An 11859-nucleotide genomic window follows, 5' to 3' on the forward strand; every position below is an offset into this window, starting at 1 on the left:
TGGCTTCCCCCATGGAACCTCAATGGCTAGATTTTTTTTTTTTTTTAATATTTTAAGACAGAATCTCTCTGCATAGTCTGGAACCCACTATGTATACCAAACTGGCCTTGAATTCACGAAGATCAGCCTGCCCCTGCTTCTCAAATGCTGAGATTAAAGGACCAGACCTCAATGATTTCTTGATTTAATGCATGCAAAGGCTGAGGTCAGTAGCTTTCAGGGAGAGCCTAAGGTCCCTGGGAGCAGGAGGGTATGTGAGACCCAGGAAGGGTGCGCCCTCACCTGGTGGTGTGCAGCTTGCAGGAGGCAAGGAAGAGACAGCTTCCTGGACATGGCTCAGCATGCAGAGTCATGAGGCAACATAGAAGGGACAGGCAAGAAGACTCCGTGGGTAAAGGCACTGCCACCAAAACTAACAATTGCTGAGTTCAATTGCTAGGACCCACATGGTGGAAGAAGAGAGCCAACTCCTACAAAGTGTCATCTAACCTCCTCCATGTGTGTGCTCTGGCATGCAAACCCATGAAAGGGGGTGGAGGGAGGGAAGGAGGAAGAGAGAGTAAATGTAAATAAATTACTAATTTCTTTTCAAAAGCTGGACAGTTGTCAAACGCCTTTAATCTCAGCAGGTGGATCTCTTATGAATTCTAGGCCAGCCTGGTCTACAAAGTAAGTTGCAGGACAGCCAGGGCTACATAATAAGACCCTGTCTCCAAAAAAAAAAAAAAAAAAAAAAAAAAAAAAAAAAAGATACATGCTTAAACCCAAGAGACCATGCTTGGTGGTATGTGAAGAGACAGGATAGACAGGATTCTGTGCCCATTTTACAGAGTAGAAGCAGCTTCCTGATATCCCTTTGCAGGAGAACGCTGGGGAGGGTTCTCCTAGGTTCAGCCTAGGTGTTTCCAGCCTGTAGCACCTGCTTTGCAGAATCCTGGGTGTCTGTGCAAGAGGGGTACAGCCTTGAGATTATGCCTCCAGTGCGGGAGGCCAGACTTCTCCAGAAACATTTTCACTTACTAATGGGTTTAATGAGTGCAGAACTTCCTATTTTAAACAAACAAGTCATTAGCATTGACTATAGACTTGGAAATGGATCCTAATGAATTGCTAATTAGCCTCTCCTCTTCCCTGGCTCTTTAGCTGATACAGTCTGTCTCTGGCCATAGGAGCCTTTATTCAGCTAGACCAGGATCTGTTCGAGCACGGATTTATCCATTCACCCAGTCAGTATACATTTCTTGAACACCTACTATGTGTTACAAACATGACAACCAAGATCTCTTCCTCACAGATTGATGGGGAAGGCAGTACTAGTCCACTACCTCAGAGAGATGACACTGTGGGACAGGGCTGGGGTAGTGTGTATCGGGAGGACTTCATTTTGTCCTTGGCTGATTTGGGGACTTTGTGGAATATTCCTTTACACTGTGTGAATATATGCCACTGTGATTGGTTTAACAAAGAAGCTGACTGGCCTATAACAAGGTGGGCTAATGTAAGGCGGGAGAATCAGACCTCGAGAATGCTGGGAAGAAGGGTGGAGTCCGAGGAGATGGCATGAGACAAAGAGCAAGCAGGATGGGAAGTGTGTACATGAGGTAATCGAGCCTTGGGGCGGCATGTAGATTAATAGAAATGGGTTAATTTAAGATATAAGAGCTAAGCCGGGAGTTGGTGGCTCACGCCTTTAATCCCAGCACTCGGGAGGCAGAGGCAGGCAGATCTCTGTGAGTTCGAGACCAGCCTGGTCTACAAGAGCTAGTTCCAGGACAGCCTCCAAAGCTACAGGGAAACCCTGTCTCGGGGAAAAAAAAAAAAAAAAAAAAAAAAAAAAAAAAAACGGGCCTAAGCTATTGGCTGAGTATTTATAATTAATAAGTCTCAGTGTATTTGGGGAGTGGCTGGCAGGACAGACCTGATTGGCAGTCTAGATGGAAAACTTCTACAGGACTTCCCTCAGAGGAGATTTTGGGGAAGGTACAAGGAATAATTGAGCCAACATCTAAAGAATGGGTAGATGCACTAGATGCAGGAAGAGTGTTAATCCTGATGCTGGGAGGAGAGAGAGCACTGACTCAAATTGTCATGGACAAATTAATTAAGGCAAGCAGCTAATTAAAGCAAGCTTTTTTATTTGTGTACTCGGGCTGCCTCCACCCACCCAAGGTGGTGTTTGGGAGGTCAGCATTGGCTGTGATGAAGACAAGGTTTTTATATTCAGGGGTAGGGGGCTTCCAAATGGGGGATTTGGATGGCAAAATATGTGGGTTTATAGAGCAGAACATAAACACAACATGTTATTCCTAACGAACTCCTGAAACAAAGACATGGTGGCAAGGTGGGTATAACAAGGTAGTCATAACAACAGGTAGTCATAACAAGGTTGTCATAACAACAGGCAGTCATAACGAGGTTGTCATAACAATAGGTTGTCATAACAACAGGTACTTAAAACAAAGTAGTCATAACGAGGTAGTCATAGTCATAACAAGGTGGTCATATAACCTTTTAAAACAAAGTAGGATTGCAAGATGGTTATAACCAACTTTTTGAAACAAAGATAAGATTGCCATTCCTGGAACAAGCAAGTGCATACCATTTGTAGTTGAGGTTACAGGTAGGGTGTAGCCCAATCCTTGAGAAACAGGGATTTAATCATAAATGGGAATGAACCTAGTTTGTCTTTACTACAGGATGGCTTTTAAGCTTAAGATGGAGGCAGGTTGGTTCAACAGGGGGAAGATTGTCCCAGACTTCCAGAATAGTCTATGTAAAGGTCTTGCAGTAAGAGTGAATAGGATGATGTGAAGATGTGTGTGTGTGTGTGTGTGTGTGTGTGTGTGTGTGTGTTAAAGCTGTGTCGAGGGTGTTGTTCTTCATCCTTTGGAACACACAGCACTAGGTGCCTGCTCACAGCCCTCAGGCCTTACCTCTTCAGGTGTACCAGCCACTTTCCAACTGCCCCCTGTTTGGTTTCTTTGCCTGAGGACATTCTGCAGTGGGGAGGCCTTCCATCTGCACTCTCAGCAGGCCAGAATGCTTGGTGAATTAACAGGAATTTGAGAACTGACTGACAAAGGATGCTCATATCTCTAAGCTCCATCCGCCACCTCCTTGGGCAGAATGGCTTTGAGCTTCAAGTTCTGTACAACTTCCCAGGGTTCCTAGAAGGACTGAATCTGACTTGTGCACTATGTTTGAACTCTCTGCCTACTGCCCTTTTCCTGGCTTACTCCCTGCTGGGAAAGCTGGTTGCTCTCTGCCTGGAACCGCCTTCCCAGTAAGGTGCTCTGCTCTCCAATCTTTGTCCCAGCTCTGCTTCTGGAGGAATCCACACTGAGACACCCTTGAAACAAGACACAAATGTGCCTCTGGCCTCCTGTTCTCATCATCCTTGCCTGAACACCTTCATCTCACTTTGCTCTCTCACTTGTAGTGTGGGGACTGAATATTTTATTGATTTGAACTTAAATTGACATACATGGATTGTAGCAACATTTTGGACACAGCTCTGGGATACATCCTACCCCTTGAGGCTGCAAAGTTTCACAGAAATCAAACCTGTTAAACTATGGAAAGGCAGGGAACACAGGTCTCTGTGCCCCACCCCACCCCAACTAGCAGACCCACCTACCGATTCCATCACCAATCCCCTTCTTTGAATTCAGTCCTTCAGTTGTTTTCCACCCTCTGTAGCAGATAACCCCCAGAAGGAATCACCGAGGAGGATGGTCAGGAGCTGGAGGTGGCATCAGCCTGGCTTTCTCAGTATGCATGAAGTGTTCAGGTCAGAATCAGGCTTGAGGTAAACTATTAGGAGTGTATCCCTGACCTCATCTAAACAAAAGAGTCCTGGTACCCATCCAGATGCTCAGCTGGTCAGAATGAAGGCCTCATCACTCAGCTTCCCTTGCAGCTAGGTGTGGCCATGGGAGTAAATTCTGACCCACAATGAGTAAACAAAAATGGCCAGTAGCTTCAGACAGTATACTTAAAGGGAGACTGTATGCTTCTCTCTCCCGCCTTTCCTCTTTCCTGCCTGCTGAAACAGGCCTCCATGGAGAGCAGAGCAACCATTTTGGGCAAGAATCAGTGGGGAGATATTGTAGTAACAGGATGGAAATGCCAACTAGCTCCCAACAAAACATCTTGTGACATTTGGGAAGGGGCAAACAGGAACTCTGAACTTGCAGGAGATCCAAAGCTTGAACCAGCTCTCAGCTTTCCGTGTCTGTGTGTAGCACATTTTTTATTCATGGACTTTTTCATCCAGTGGGAGCCAGGAGCCGAGCACTGAGGGGTCAAGGGTGGGGTGGGGAGACACTGGGGATGCAGTTGAAAGCTGGATGCTTGGAGACTGTCCACAATGCCTTCATCACCATTCCTGACATTTCATTCTAAAATGTTTCTAAAGTCACCTGCAGTGATGATGGCACTGAGTTCATACTTTAAAAATACCCTCTGCTCCTCACCCAGAATGCCAGGGTGCAAAGGCAGCGGCTGCTTTGGAAAGAGGATGCAAGTTTCTTTCTTTTTTCTTCCTCTCCTTTTGTTGTTACTGTTTTGTTTCTACCAAGTCTTGTGTAACTCAGGCTAGCCTCAAACTCCTACATGGTCAAGGCTGGCCTTGAGCTCCTGATCCCCCTGCCACTACCTCCCTAATGCTAGGATCAGGTGAGTTAAGCCACACCCAGCTAACCTAGAAGTTTCTATGAAGTTAAGCATATACTTACCACACTGCCCAGGAACCCTACTCTTCAGTGTTTACCAGAGTAAAGTTCTTGCACATGGATGTCCACCAGTCCCAAACTGGACACAATTCAAATGTCCATCAAGAGAAAAATTGATAACCATATCCTCACACAACTGAATACCATTCCAAAAGCCATGAAGTGTGGGAGTCCTCCCCAGCGCTCAGTGAAATGCCACACAGAGCCCATCCTGCCTCATTCCACTGACAGGGAATTCTGAATTCTGGCAAGTGCAAACTGATGTTGGGAGGGGCCAGTGCTGTCTTGGACAGGGCTGCAGAGAGAGTGACTGCAGAGGAACAAGCAAAGCTTTAAGGGGTAAAGAAAATACTTTTCATGGTAGCAATGGTTCTGTGATTGTATATTCATCAAAATCCACTGTAGATTCATCAAAATCCACTGGATTATGCACTCCAGTTAGTGGTTTTATTGAATGTAAGTTATATATCAGTAGTTATGATATTTTAAAAAATGTCCGTGAACTAATGAGGAAAATGTCTTCCACTTACATAATACTGTAATAATAAACAATTTTTTATCAATTTTATCTTTTAAAGTTAAAAAAATCACACTCATAAACAGGATAAAATTTTCTTTGGAATTAAGAAGAAACTGAAATACAAAGATAAAAAAAAATGGAACATGTAAGCTCAAGCCAGGCTGTGACTCTGCAGAAGTCAGGAGTTCAAGTCCTACAGAGCCCATGGGATAAAATTGGCCTCAGGGCTGGAAACCACTCTGTGGGTCACCAGAGGGAACAATGGTGGCCTGAGGCAAGCCATCCAGACTCAGTCTTCAGGCCTGTGACGGTTTGCTTTCACCAAAGGCTAAGAACCCTGAGCTGTTGATGGGAAGCTGCACTTGGAGCTGGGGTCTTGAGGGACTGGCTTTCCCCAGGTGCAGAGAAACAACAGGGACAGAACTGTTCTTCAGAATCCACTGCAAGCACGATTCCAAAGGCCAGGACGAAAACTGACACTAAGGGAAATCTAGATGAGCAAGGTGGCTCCACAGGTAAAGGTTTTTGAGACAGGGTCTCACTAGGTAGCCCTGGCTTGTCTTGATGTCACAAAGTCCCTTCTGCTTTCATTTCCCAAGTGCTGGGATTAAAGGTGTGCACCACCACACTGGCTCAGTAGATTTTTCCTTGGCAGCACTGGGTAATATTCTGAGCATGCCCAGTGAGGAGAGTCAACCAATCTACCTCAGTATATAGGAAGTGAACTTTGAAAAGAGAGAAGATGTCACAGGCATTTTCAGAGTACACTAGTTCCCAGCTACAGCTGTCCTGAAAAGATTGCAGGAGTTAGACAAATACACTGGTAAACCTAATTTCTGATCATGTATCGATTGTTTTTATTTATTTACCTAAGGCTGGGGATTAAACCCAGGCTCTTGTATATTGTAGATATACACTCCCCCACAGACCTATATTTCTGACCAATATGTATTCCAGAACTGTGGCTGTAGCTCAGTTAATAGAGTATTTGCCTAGCACTCACAAAGCCCTGGGCTTAATCTCCAGTTCAATGTAATTCAGGTGTGCTGGCTCACACTTGGGCACTGGAAGTAAGAGGATCAAGAGTTCAAAGTCACCAGGCATGGTGGCATACAATTTTCCCCCTTATTCCCAGCACTCCAGAGGCTGAGGTAGATGGATCTCTGTGAGTTCAAGCCCAGTCTGGTCTACAAAGAATTCCAGTACAACTAGAGCTACACAGTGAAACCTTGTCTCAAAAACCTCAAAAAGCAAAAGAGAGTTCAGTCATCCCCAGCTATATAGCAAGGTCAGTTTGGGATGCATGAGACTGTCACACACATTTATTTTTAAAAAAATTTGGCTTTTTGAGACAGCATTTCTCTGTGTACCTGGCTGTCCTGGAACTCTCTTTGTAGACCAGGCTAGCTTTGAACTCAAAGATCTGCCTGCCTCTGCCTCCCAAATGCTGGGATTAAAGACATGTGCCACCACACCCAGCAACTCATTAAAATATTTTAATGATAAATGTTGGAACTAAAGTTCTAGCTAATAATGAAGGGAGGGGCCAGGAGGGGAGCAACTTCACTTGGTTATGTTGTATGTTAGAGATTGTCTCCTCAGGAGGAGAAATAAGCTGTTAGAAAAATTTATACTCAAGCAACTATGTTAAAAATTACAATGAGTAAGTTGATGGCTCGGTGGTTAAGAGCACTGTCTGGTCTTTCAGTGGACTAATCCACATGGTGGCTCACAACAATTTATAACTCCAGTTTCAGGAGATCCAGCATCCTATTCTGCCCTCCACAGGGAGCAGGCCACAAAGATGGTATTCAGACACACATGCAGGCACAATAGCTGTGCACACAAAATAATAGTAATGACAATAATAATAATGATAATGATAATAATAATAATAAGTTTTCAAGTGTCTGGAGAGATGGTTTAGTGGATAAGAGCACTTGTTCTTGTGCAGGACTAGAGTTTGGTTCCTAGAGCCCACCCTGGGTGATTCATAATTGCCTAAAACTCCAGCTCCAGAGAATCCAATGCCCTCTTATGGTCTCCAAAGGCATGTGAATGCATGTGTGTACTAACATGCTAACACATGTACATACATAGAAATAATAAGAATCTTTTTTTCAACACAGGGTTTCACTATATAGCTCTGGCTGTCCTGGAACTCACTGTGTAGACCAGGCTGGCCTCGAACTCACAGAGATCCACATGCCTCCGCCACCCTAGTGCAGGAATTAGAGGTTTGGAGGCATGTGCCACCACATCCAACAAGTTTTCTAAAGAACTCAAAATTGCACTCTGGAGGCAGAGGCAGGCAGGACAGCCAGAGCAGTTACACAGAGGAACCTGTCTCAAAAAGCCGAAAACCAAATAAAATAAAATAAAGAATTTAAAATCTTGCATACATGGTATACCCAACATACTGATAAAGCCAGAGCTGAAAACAAAGTATGTCCTAGGCAATGGTTTGTGTGGAGAGGAGCAAGACAGCCAGAGCTATGTAGAGAGACCTTGTTTGAAAAACAATAACAAAAAATATATACCAGGCAAATACTAATGTTAAAAAACAATCTTGTCTGCCTATAATAATGTCAGGCAAAATAGGTTATATAACAGGAAGCAGAACTTGGATTAAAGTAGGTCAGTATATTCACAGTGAAAGCAACAGTCCCACTCTGATGGCAGCAGACCCGGAACTGAACAGCTAGCTCCCCAGCATTTGGATGGAATTCTTGTCCAAGAATTGCTTGTTCATTAAAGCAAAAACTTCACGCAGGCCTGAGTCTCTTAATGTGGAAAAGGATGAGACTTATTAAAAAATAAGGTTGCTTACTAAATTATTAACCATCAAGCTATGGGCTAAATCAACATAACTGCAACGTGAACACTACAGGCCCACTGCACCTCAAATCACAACAGCACATTTGCATATTAAATTGGAACATTTATATAGACATAGCCTAGAAAAGGGCCTTTGTTAAAGCATGCCCACAGTTAACACTTTCAGATACCACTGCAACTGATCGAGCAGGGCCTCCTGTGCAGGCAGGGTGAAAGACGGGGAGACAGTGGGCTCAGAAACCCAGGGTGTGGGACAAAAACCACGTGCAGTGACCTTGTGGCCAAGAGAGAAGTACGAGGTTGGAGGCCATCCTGAGCCTTGAGGCCTGCTGTTTAGCCAACCTTGTGAGGCTGTGAAACAGACCGAAATCCTAGGTTTGTTACCTATTAACTGGATGATCTTGATAAAGTCTTTCCTATCATTATTGGTTTTTACCTTTTATGTTAATCTACTTATCATGTGTAGGTATGTGTGTGGGCACACACACTGCTACAAGCAGGTGGAGGTCAGAAGACCACTTGCAGGAGTCAGTTTTCCCTTACTGTGTGGGTCTGAGGGCTCAAACTCAGATCGTCAAGCTTGGCTGCAGGTGCCCTTATCTCACTGTCCTATCTTTATATGAATCTGTGTGTGTGTGTGTGTGTGTGTGTGTGTGTGTGTGTACATGCATGTGTGATGAATGGATACATGTGATGGATGCATGCATGCATGTGTGTGCCTGCCCATGTATATGAGTGTGGGCACGCATGTGCCATGGCACACAAGTGGAAATCAGAGCACAACATCGGGTGTGAGTCCTTACTTTCCTCCTTGCTTGTTGCTTGCTTCGGTGACCCAGCTAGCTGGATGCCAAACTCCCCGTGTCTGCCTCGATCTCACCATAGAAGCACCGAGATTACATGGCCAGCTTTACCTTAGTGCACTTTGCCCACTGAGCCATCTGCCCAGCCCTTTTCTGCCTTACTATTCTTTATTGTCTGGCCATCAGTCCCTCCAGAAAGGTAATGTGTGGATTAAACGGCATCAATCACAGAGACACCCAGCATGCCATAAGCACCAAGTACTGCTTCTGCTTCCCTCTTGCAGAACGGGAAGAGAGCTCAGCAGCCACGGAGCGGAAACAGGACTTAAGAGTTCTGGTTGTGATACAGGGCAATAGGATAAGAGCTGTCTGCGATTTGGGGCTGTGATAAGAGGAACCTGCTGTCAAATGTTGAGGCAGGTGATAGCTCGAGTTGCGATTGCAGTTTTGGAAGCCGTGAGTGTGTGCATGCACGTGTGACCACCCTAGGCCCTAGACCACTAATTCTGAAGTGCTGGTGGCCACAGCCAGTGCCAGGAACAGCAGCATCAATAGGGAAATTTTAAAGAAATGCAAATTTTTATGACCTGCTCCAATCCTGCTGGATGGTGCCCAGTAATTTGCATTTTAACAAGCTACTGTTCACCGGTGTTAGCATGATTCTGACACATGCTGTAATTTGAGAACCAGTGACCTGGCTTGACACACAGTAGGGAAGGATCAAGGTTTCAAACCAGGTCTATCGAGTTCACTGGAGGAGAGATCAGACCAATCCAAATGACAGAAAGGCTGGCTTGTTTCTTGTTACTGCGGCAATTGTGAGGATCACATGTGGGGAGAATAGTGTGGTGGATGCCTTAGAAACAGTGGAGTGACCAAGGCAGAAGGTGCCGAGAACAGGGAGGAAGGGAAGCGGTCCAGCATGGCACTATAGGCAGTGTGTCTGGGAAGAACTGGAGGTAACATAACCAACAAGCTTGAAAGGAAAAGAGCAGCCTCAGAACCCCCAAGACCAAGTTCTCAGCACAAAGGAGATTGATTTGCCCCAGAGGGACAGAGGGCAGGGATAAGAGAAAGACAGAAGAGGGAGAAGGGGAAGGGAACCAGAGAAGGGGCAGGGGCTATTTATCCCAGCGGGTAGGGGGACTGGACGAAGAACTGCCTCTGGATAGAGGAGAAGAGAGGAGACAGACATGCTCATAGGAAAATGGCAGTTTATAAAGGTATAAGGATGAGGTATCTAATTTTAATTAAGCATGTTAATTAGGTGAACCAAAGGGGGCTTTTGATTGCTAGATTTCAATGCTTTGTTAGCTGGACCTTGGTAGTCAGCCTTAGGGGGAGGAAGTAGCCAAATAAGGGACTGGATCTGGGGACTAGCTTCAGGAATTCAATCTAACAGTTTTTTAGGAAAGCAGAGGGAATCGGGGAGAAGGGCAAGGCCTGCCAGAGTCACATGTTCAAGTGGATAGTGTCCCTTCAAAACTCACACTCTACAATGAGAGGAAGGGGTTTTATGCTCTAGCCAACTAGAATGTCCCTGGGCTTCCTATAGACCATGACTATGTCACACAGCAGCTAGGACTGTGTCTAGAAATGAGCCAGGAGTAGGAAGCTGAGAACCTAGGTGACTATCTTAATGACTTTGTTTATCCTGTTTGGAATGTGTGCCAGTGTCAACTGGGCAAAGTGGTGGTCACCATCAACACGGTGGGCACAGCTGGAGAGATGGCTCAGTGGTTAACAATACTTATTCTTGCAGAGTTCAGGTTCTCATCACACACATGGTTCATAACCATCCATAACACCATGTGATGGCTATTCTTGGTTGTCAACTTGAGGATGTCTGGAGTTAACTAAAACCAAAGGGGCTGGGTACACCAGTAAGAGATGTTTTTCTTTTCTTTTTTTTTTTTGGTTTTTCGAGACAGGGTTTCTCTGTGGTTTTGGAGGCTGTCCTGGAACTAGCTCTTGTAGACCAGAGACAGAGATCCACCTGTCTCTGCCTCCCAAGTGCTGGAATTAAAGGTGTTAGCCACCACTGCCTGGCACGGAGGATGTTTTTCTTAATTAAATTGTTTGAAGTGGGAAAACCCACTTTTAGTATGGATCGTCTCAGATGGGAAGATGTGACTTTAATCCAGATCTTTGAGGTGGGAAGATACACCTTTAATCTGGGCCACACCTGCTGGCAGGCTATATAAAGGACAAGGAAGAAGGAAGCTTGCTCTCTGCCTGCTGGCTCTCACTCTCACGGGCAAGTCTGTTCCTTTGCTGGCATTAGAGCCCACTTCTTCAGGATTCTGGTGTATACTAAAGACCAGCTGAGACATCCAGTTTGATGGACTGAGCAACTATTGGATTCTTGGACCTTCCATGGGTAGACAGCCATTGTTGGATTAGCTGGACCGCAGGGTGTAAGCCATTCTAATAAATCTAAATTCTAAAAGCTCTGTTCCTCTAGAGAACCCTGACCAATACACTCCAGTTCCAGAGGATTTGATCTCCACAGGCAGGCACCAGGCATGCCTGTGGTATACATACCACAGGAAAAAAACACTCAAATACATAAAGTAAGTAAACACTAAAAAGAAAATAAAAGATGGTAGTCAAGTCAAGCCCCTTCCTAGGGTGGATTCCAGAAGGTTCTCTTGGTTACAAGTAATAGACAGCTGACCTAAATGGCCTTGATTAGCAGGGATTTGTGGTGGTAGCAGGATTCCAGAGATAGGATGCTTCTGCTTCTGGCTAAGCTACAAGCTCCAGGAACACTCAAAGACAAAGGAGTTTCCCATCAGCCATCTCTCCCTGTCAAGTGGCCCAGCTGCTCTCCCAGGGGATACCCAAAATAGGGAGAAATTATGCCCTCCAATACTTAGACATCAATTAACAGAAGAAGGAAGAATGCTTTCTTCTGCCTCCTTTAAAGAGTTAAAAAACAAAACAAAACAACAACAACAACAAC

This window comes from Cricetulus griseus, chromosome 6 (genome assembly GCF_003668045.3).
Source record: "Cricetulus griseus strain 17A/GY chromosome 6, alternate assembly CriGri-PICRH-1.0, whole genome shotgun sequence".
Lineage (NCBI taxonomy): Eukaryota > Metazoa > Chordata > Mammalia > Rodentia > Cricetidae > Cricetulus > Cricetulus griseus.